Source organism: Indicator indicator, chromosome 2, assembly GCF_027791375.1.
Source record: "Indicator indicator isolate 239-I01 chromosome 2, UM_Iind_1.1, whole genome shotgun sequence".
In the NCBI taxonomy this organism is placed as follows: Eukaryota; Metazoa; Chordata; class Aves; order Piciformes; family Indicatoridae; genus Indicator; species Indicator indicator.
In genome coordinates, this window is record NC_072011.1 from 15,187,073 (window position 1) to 15,196,230 (window position 9,158).

Sequence of the window (9,158 nt, forward strand, 5' to 3'; positions counted from 1 at the left end):
ATAGTATATACAGCAAAACATCCAATTCTCCAACACTTATCTTGTTTCTTTCAGTAGGTGGTTGGCATGGTAGGAAAATGCAGTAATGCATAGTCATTGTGAGACAGCATAGAAATAACCAACACAGCACAGGAGTTCAATTAAGCAATAATCTCTGGGAAAAATGGTCATTACTAGCAGTTAATGGTTGGTTTGTTACTTAATGGCCCAAGGCAAAGCTGTAAGCTGTTAAGCCTCTAACAAACTGGTTGTGAATTATGGCAAAAATGGTTTTGCTGGGGATTCTCCCCCCTGATATATATATTGCATATGATAGTTTGTGATAGAAATACTGTATTTTTGAAGACAGTACTTGTTACACAGGATGTTATTGGAAACGTCAGGTGTTTCAAGGGAATGATTTTTTACCTACAAGGAAGAAAAATATGCACTCTTTTACATGTATATATGTAGCATACATATTATATATGTATGTTCTACAGGAATTTCATATTAAATAAAAAAGATATGCTGTACACATTATATATAATATATTAGAGACTATATATAATATATAAGACTACTTGACAATTTATATATTATTGCAAGTCTATGGAGTATATACATTTATACATTTGCATGCATATATATATATATATATATATACACATAGGTATATATATGTATTTTATAGACACATACCTTCATTTTTTCCCCCCAGTGTTTTCTATACATACTTCAGTGATTAAGAGGAACACAAGAAAAATCATTCAAAGTAAATCAGCTCATCCCAGAGTTTTGCAAACATAGAGCTTCTGTTTCAACTGAAACCACCTATGCCGTCACTGATTTCTTAACCTGAGATCTTGTATGACACTGTTTGTTTTGCACCATAATCTCAGAATTAATTTCTTTAATAAGTCATGCTTTCTATTAAAGGCCACAGGACTTGATACAAGGCAAACTTATGAGGCTTGAAACAGTTGTGCTGGGGAATGTAATGTAATTATTTTAACCAAAATCTTACACTGAAATGGATATTTTGATCATGGAAATTGGTGATGCAAGTGCAGCCTACTACCAGAAAGCAAAAGGGTGATGGGGTTTTAATCAGCTTTCTGGAGATTTAAAAGGGTCTTGATAAACTGAAATTGTTGGTGAAAATTGCTATGATGTTACAGTAAAACAGCTTCACAATGAATCTGAGGTGAGGCAATTTCAGATAAGACAGGGAACCATAAAACTGTCATGGGCATAAAGCAAACCATATTTACAGAATGAGTGCCACATATTCATTCTGAAAATTTTTGTGAGTACAGTTTAATGTTAGATCATTTATTTAGATGCCAATGTAGATAGTCTGGTAATTCTAGAACTTGTGAATTTGGACTAGATTGAGTTCTGGTGCTAGTTCTGTTTGCATTGGACATAAAAAAAAACAACACCCAAACTTTCAAGGATTTGCCAAGTTTCCCATAAGATCCTCAAAGGATGGATCTGAATTTCAAGACTGTTTTTCACTTTTGAAAAATCTTCCTTAAAGGTGTATAGGCATATAAATATGTATGTATATCCATTCATATGCAAGCACAGACATAAACACACAGCAGTACATAAGACAATGCAAAGATCTTAATATTAGATGAAATTCAATAAACAAATGAGTAACCTTCAAATGTACCTATCCACTCTCACTTTTGCCATCCACTTTTTTTATTTTTTAACCCCCACAGGAGTCCTAGCACCATACAGCAAAATAAAGAACCAACTCACTGCATAGCTTAGACTAATTTCTGAGAACTGGTAATATTCTGTTCTCCCTGTGACAAGCTGGCAACTTGGACTTTATGGTACTTCTCTTTCTTTCTTAAAAGTTGCTTGAGTCCCACCAGTGATATCTGCCTCTTTGAGCAGAAGTCACTGGGATGGCAAAGGAAGTTGTTGTTGCAAGTCTGAAACCGAACTAGAAGCAGGGGGGGGGAACAAGACTTTGTTTTAAGATACTGAATACCCTTATAAATATTTTTAGCAAGTGAAGAATTCAAAGTTCCTCAGAGATACCAAAACACTTCTGTAGTTCACACTCTACAAATATCTACGCCAAAAGACCTTCTCATCCAATAGCAGGGGACTTCTAGTTTTCCAAAAATCATTGAGGTTAGGTCTGACCCACTAGTAATCTTTCCATCTTATTGTTTGATGAGATACTAGCAGTTCTAATGTCTCATCACCAAATAAAGGTTTGTCTTCAGCTGTCTACAAGCTAAGAGGGCAGAAAATATTTAGTCTTAGTGATATGGCGGATAACACACACTGAAGGGTCTGCAAAATAGGACCTGATGGAGCACAGCCTTCATCAGAAGAGCAACACAAGGAAGACCTCCATGCATCTTTCCAATGTTTTTGATGTAGGAAATTGATAATGTACTTCCAAATCATCACAGTCAAGAACTACTATTATAAAATGTCTGTTAGCTACCCTAGGGCTGCATATATCAACAGGACAGGGTTAAATTACAGTGTTTTGTCAGTTGTTAGAGATCTTTATAAAATCCCTGATTCACTTATTTGAAAATGGTTTCCTCAAAAATACTCAACAGAGTATGTGCCCTTTTCAGAAAGTGGATGTTGTGTAAAAGATATTTAGATGACGTGGACTGAACTGCATCAGCTCCTAAGTGATCTTCGGCGCTGAGTGACCACTTTGAAGTTAGAAACTTTGAGTCATTAATATTTTCTGTTCACAGTGTTGCTTAGACATCAAGAGCTAAATCCATGAGGGATGTTACAAAGGTGCCTAAAATTATGTGGTTCTGCAGGTATAAGAGAATCTCAGCATTTAAAAGGGGAGAACAGAAAGCCAATGATAGAAGGTGAGCACTTCTGAAGCTGGTCAGCAGAAAATACTGAAAAGAACCTGTGGCATTGTAGGAAGTCCTACATCAAACTTCAAATGCAAATTAGTGTGTGAAACCTCTTCTGATATAAGGAAAGTAAGTTGAAACAGTCCTTTATTTTTCATGTAGAAGAAAATCTGACTCAGGATAGTTCTTGAAAGACAGCTGGTCAGTGTTCAAGGATCACCTTCTCTGTGTCCAGAAGCAAAGTATACCAACAAAGAGGAAAGTAAGAAAGAATGCTAGGAGACAGCCTGGATGAGTGAGGACCTCCTGGACATGCTGTCACACAAAAAGGAACTCTACAAGGAGTGGACGAAAGGGCAGCTAGAATGGGGGGCATATAAAGAGGCTGCCTGGGCAGCAAGAGACCTGGTTAGAAAAGCTAAAGCTCAGTTTGAATTAAATCCAGCCAGGGAGATCAAGGGAAACAGTAAAAATGTCTATAGGTATGTTAACAGTAAAAAGAAGACTAGGGAAGGTGTGGGCCCCCTCAGAAAGAAAACAGGTGAACTGGTGACAAGTGACATGGAGAAGGCTGAGATTCTCAATGACTTCTTTACCTCAGTCTTCACTGGCAAGGGCTCCAGCCACACTCCTGGGATCATGGAAAATAATGGCAGGGACTGGAAGAAGGAACTGCCCATTGTGAGTGAAGATCAGGTTCGTGACCATCTGAAGAACCTGAAAGTGTTCAAGTCCCTGGGACCTGATGAGATACAGCCACAGGTCCTGAGGGAACTGGCAGATGTGGTTCATAAACTGCTCTCTATTATATTCCAAAATTCATGGCAGTCTGGGGAGGTCCCCACTGACTGGAAAAGGGGAAACATAACTCCCATTTTCAAAAAGGGAAAGAAGGATGATCCAGGGAACTATAGGCCAGTCAGTCTCACCTCTGTGCCTGGTAAGATCATGCAGCAGACCCTCCTGGAGGCACTGCTGAGACAGAAGAATAACAAAGAGGTGATTTGGTACAATCAGCATGGCTTCACCAAGGGCAAATCCTGCCTGACAAACCTGGTGGCCTTCTATGAAAAAGTGTCCTGAAGGGTCAAACCCCCAGGCATGCCCTAGCCCAGACAATGGGCTAAGCACTACAAATGTGCTAACATGGGACAGTTCCTGGAGTCCATATGGCCAAGGCTAATGTATAGCAGTGTGATTAACATTGTAAGCACCTGTGAGTGTGCAAACCTGGACATTTCCTGGGGTCCAGATAAACAAGTACCACATGTCATTAACTTTGTAACACAGCTGTGAACTGGGTGTGCCCCAGGCCATGTTTGGATATTGCCCCATCCTATAGGTCCAGTTATCAGGGTTCTGTGTTATCAAAGGGCATTAATTGTCTTGGGACAGTATTTAAACCAGCCCAGAAGTCAGACAACTTGCCTTGTTCTCACCCAGCAAGCAACTAGAGCCAAATGCTGCCTGTGTAGCACCTGAAGAACCTGCTCCAGCAGATGGACCACTTCACCCAGGCCTTGCACTTGGACCAAGGCAGAACAGGGAAAATGCTCCAAGGGAATTGAATCCCAGAAAAGGCTACAGTCCAGCAACTGGGCACAACAAGAGAGAGGACTCCTAGCCCTCTCCAAGCCAACGAATACTTGAATTATAACCACAGCATCTGGGAAGATACCAGACAGAGGAACAAGTTGTGAGTACCCAGCTAATCTGCCATGGAATCCCATTTGTGGGCAAACCACAGATCACAGCTCCTGTATTTCCAATTCGAATTGCTGTATTGGAAATGTTAGATCTGTGCTTGAATCATTTAACTGTCTTCATATGGGCAGTGTAAAACCCACAACCGAATAATTACTGTGCATACATTTTGTAAATATGTTACGGCAGTGTTTGAAGAGACCACCACCAGGAAATATAAATTATAAAATATATAAAAATATACATTTTTATTGCAAAAGTTTGCAACTTTAATAGATGAAGGTCAAGCAACCGAGATCATTTACCTGGACCTGAGCAAATCCTTTGACACTGACCTGCACAACATCCTGGTCTCCAAGCTGGTAAAGTCTGGGTTTGATGGATGGACCATTCAGTGGATAAAGAACTGTCTTGATGATCACACCCAAAGAGTGGCTGTCAATGGGCCCATGTCCCAGTGGAGGCCAGTGACAAGTGGAGTCCCTTAGGGATCAGTCCTGGGACCAGTCTTGTTTAACATCTTTGTCAGTGACATGGACAGTGGCCTTGAGTGCACCCTCGGCAAGTTTGCTGATGACACCAAGCTGTGTGGTGCAGCAGACATGCTGCAGGGAAGGGATCTATCCAGAGGGACCTTGACAGGCTGGAGAGGTGGGCCCATGACAACCTCATGAAGTTCAACAAGACCAAGTGCAAAGTACTCCTTCTGGGTTGGGGCAATCCCAGGCACTTATATCACAGGAAGTGACTGTCTTGAGAGCATCTGTGAGGAAAGGGACTTGAGGATGCTGGTGGATGAGAAGCTCAACATGAGCCAGCAGTGTGCACTTGCAGCCCAGAAAGACAACTAGATCCTGGGCTGCATCAAGAGAAATGTGGCCAGCAGGTCAAGGGAGGTGATTCTTCCCCTCTACTCCACTCTGGTGAGACCCCACCTGGAGTACTGTGTCCAGTTCTGGAGTCCCTGTTGCAAGAAGGATCTGGACATGATGTGTCCCTAGAGGGGCAATGAGGATGATCAGAGGGTTGGAGCACCTCTCCTATGAGGACAGACTGAGAGAGTTGGGGCTGTTCAGTCTGGAGAAGAGAAGGCTCCAAGGAGACCTTCTTGTGGCCTTCCAGTGTCTGAAGGGGGCCTACAAGAAAGCTGGGGAGAGACTTTTTAGGGTGTGATAGGACTAGGGGGAATGGAGCAAAAATAAAAATGGGTAGATTCAGATTGGATGTTAAGAAGAAATTCTTCCCCATGAGGATGTTGAGACACTGAAATAGGTTGCCCAGGGAGGTGGCAGAAGCCCCATCCCTGGGGGTTTTTAAGGCCAGGCGGGATGTGGCTCTGAGTAACCTGATGTAGTGGAGGTGTCCTTGCACATGGCAGGGGATTGGAACTAGATGATCCTTGAGGTCCCTTCCAACCCTAACAATTCTGTGATTCTATGATTCTATGTTAAAAGACCCAGGTTTATTTCCCTCTTTGGAATTGGCTTCCTTACTTGTAAGGCTAAATGGTCATATAAATGCTTTCACTGTAGTGTCAACTACATGTCAAACTTCAGGGGGCAAACTAGAATAAGAGAGATCTTTCACAATTCAGATGAGGACTCTAACCATTGAATTATTGTCCTAAAGCAGACAATGATTTCATGTGTCTTTGTTTTCCTCAATGCCAGTCTTAAAACCTGACTTTGGAAAGTATCTAGGTAGCAACATGCCCATAAAATTAGATTTAAAAAAACTTTATGGATGTATTAATTTGAAATCTGAGCCCTTTTCTATATACAAGTCCAGGGTCTTGATGTCGAAACAAACTAAAAAGACAGTTCTACACCTTGGCTTGATATTTACAGTTCTTTACATTGCTCTTTACAGTTCTAATTTTCGATATATTAAATGATAGTTAGAGATATTTATTCTGACAATATTAAACCACTAATTAGATGGGTTCACATTTTTAGAAGCACTGAGTGATAACAAGAATTTTAAAAAAAATGTTGCTGAGACATGAGTGCCCAGGATCTCTGAAAAATCACTCCTTTAGTGTTTGTAAAGTTCTTTGGTGGCTAAGGATGCTGCATAAATGTGCAGTATTATTAATGCCATGTGTACATCCTGTTGCCTCAGTTGATTCAGATCATGTCTAATCAGGATTTTTCAAATAGTTCCTCACTGTGTCTGCAGAGGGAATTAAATCATAAAGTCTTCTCTACATGCTCTACATATGAAAGTATTTTGTGTTGGAGTTTGAAAGAAGGTACTCAGACATGAGGATGGGCTGTAGAGGGGGGAGTCGTATTTGTCAGGAGACACCAGCCTTAGGCAGGGAACTGTTTGTTCAAACAGCAGTGACATATAGGAGTGGAGAGTCAAAACCACATGTACAGGAAACTTCAAAATAAGGGCAAGAGACAGAAACAGACACAGAGACCAGATTCTCTGAATGGGCAGGAATGGGTAAGAAAGAGGACACTGAGGAAGCAGGACAGTGAAGGCTAAGGACAGTAGTAGGGTCTTTTGATGAGGAGCAGAATAGGTGCTGAAGAGAAATTAAGCATTCTGAAATCATTACAGAGCTGCCTGCATGACCTTGATTTTGCCCTCTTATGCATGCACATTATGAGTATATCTTTCCTTACATAATCTCATGCTATTTTTACCCCAGGACGATCCATGTCCTGGGGAGGACTCTGAGCTGTGCAGAGAAGGCAGCATCCACATGGCATGGGGCTGAAGGATATTCAGTGTTCATGGGAATGAGGCTGGATGGAGAGCTGCTCAAGTTACCAAAGCCTTTCTTAACTAAAATAAAATAACATCTTTTAAACATAATCTTGACAGTGTCAGTGATAAGAATTTCAGTCTAAAACATGTGAATTCTTTCTCACAATATGCTTCTCTGGGATATAAGAGCTATGGGGTAGATGTTGGACTTCTGAACGGAGAAAAATACACTTTAATCCAAGGTTGCTCTGAAATTCACACGTCAGGAAAATTTAGGAATCAATACTCAGAGCTGGGTTTCAATATACATCAGAATGCAAGAGCATAGCACCAAATGTCACACATCAGCATAAGAGGAGACATGAACACTGAATAGCTATCCATTCAGTATACAATTGTGTATACAACACAAAAGTGTTAGATCTGTTCTAAATGTTTTAGGAAACATGAGGATAAGCAGTGATTCTGGGTGTACCTTGAAGAAGTGGGCAAACAAAGGCAATGTAGCTTTTTCCTTATCATATGGACACGCTTTGTATCAGGTGATGGTAATAGGGTCTCTAATCTCTTAAATTCTTCTACTAAATTCATGATAGATGAGAATCTGTTAGAAGGAAAATGGCTGTACAAGCAGGCTAGGGGTTGGGAAGTAGTGGATCAAAGACAGAAAATGGAAAATGGAAAAAAATCCAACTAGACAAATAATTTAATATTAAATATTTGTGGAAATACCCAGCCTTAAAGAAATATGGTTTCTGAGTTGTACACTCTCCATCCTGCTCTTTAGTATTCCTTCAGTAATTATTGTCATCTCTACCTGGTCAAGAATGACTTATCAAGGTTCAGAGCTGATTTCAGTGACAACTTTCCTTCCTGCATCCTTTTACCTCTGTGTCTCAGTCTGCTACCAGACCTTACATTTACCTGTAAGATCCTGAAGTCTGCCTGTCTCAGAGCCCCAGGACTCTTACTGGAAGTGTTTGACAAAATTAACATTTGTCTCTTTTCCAGTGCCCCAATAAAGACTTGCACTGAAACAAGTTAAGCAAATTAAAATAATAGACAGGTTTAATTTATTAAAGAGACAGATACAGCAGATTTGGGATTGCTGATGATAAATGCACTAACTGTGAGTGATTGAGCTTGAGTTAATAAATCCCACGTAACATCCAACACAGTCTGTGGCAGTTTTAGGCTGATGCCTAGGAAATTTTCCACAAATCTTAACTAGAAAGTTATAGAATGTAAACAAATCACCATTGGATGCAAAAGAAATAAGATGATAAGCTCTAAATAATCCCACTGGTCTGATAACTAACATGAAGTTAGTTGTATAAGCAGATACTTGCTGGTGCTTCTGCTGGCTTGATGACCTTGGATGCATTCTTGTTGTGACTAAGTACTAAAAAGCTACTCTGTGGTATGATATAAGCACTCTGGGCATGATATAAGCATTTACAATATACAGAGAAATACAAAAAGACAAACTCAATGGAGAAGTTAACAGCTAGTTTCTGCATAAAGATGAACTGACGTTATTAGACAAGATTTCTGGGAGATTTTTACAGTCTTTTACAGCATATATTTTTTAATTGGGAAATCTCCTTGACCTTTTGAAGATGTAGTATACTTAAGGTTAAGCTTTAGTTAATATATGCATTGCTTTTGTAGTAGGAATCAAACACTTCAAAACCAAAGCTGTGAGATATGATAGGGGAGAGGATGATATTCAGCAGGAGGATGAAAATAGCTATGGTGAATATTAAATTTGCTAGGTAAAGGGAGACACAAAAGGTAATGAAGCTTGGAGAACAGCTGGCACTTGCTGGACAAGTTTTGACATTGGGAGACTGAGACTGGAAGATCGGAGAGAAAGGAAAATGAGTGGTGGAG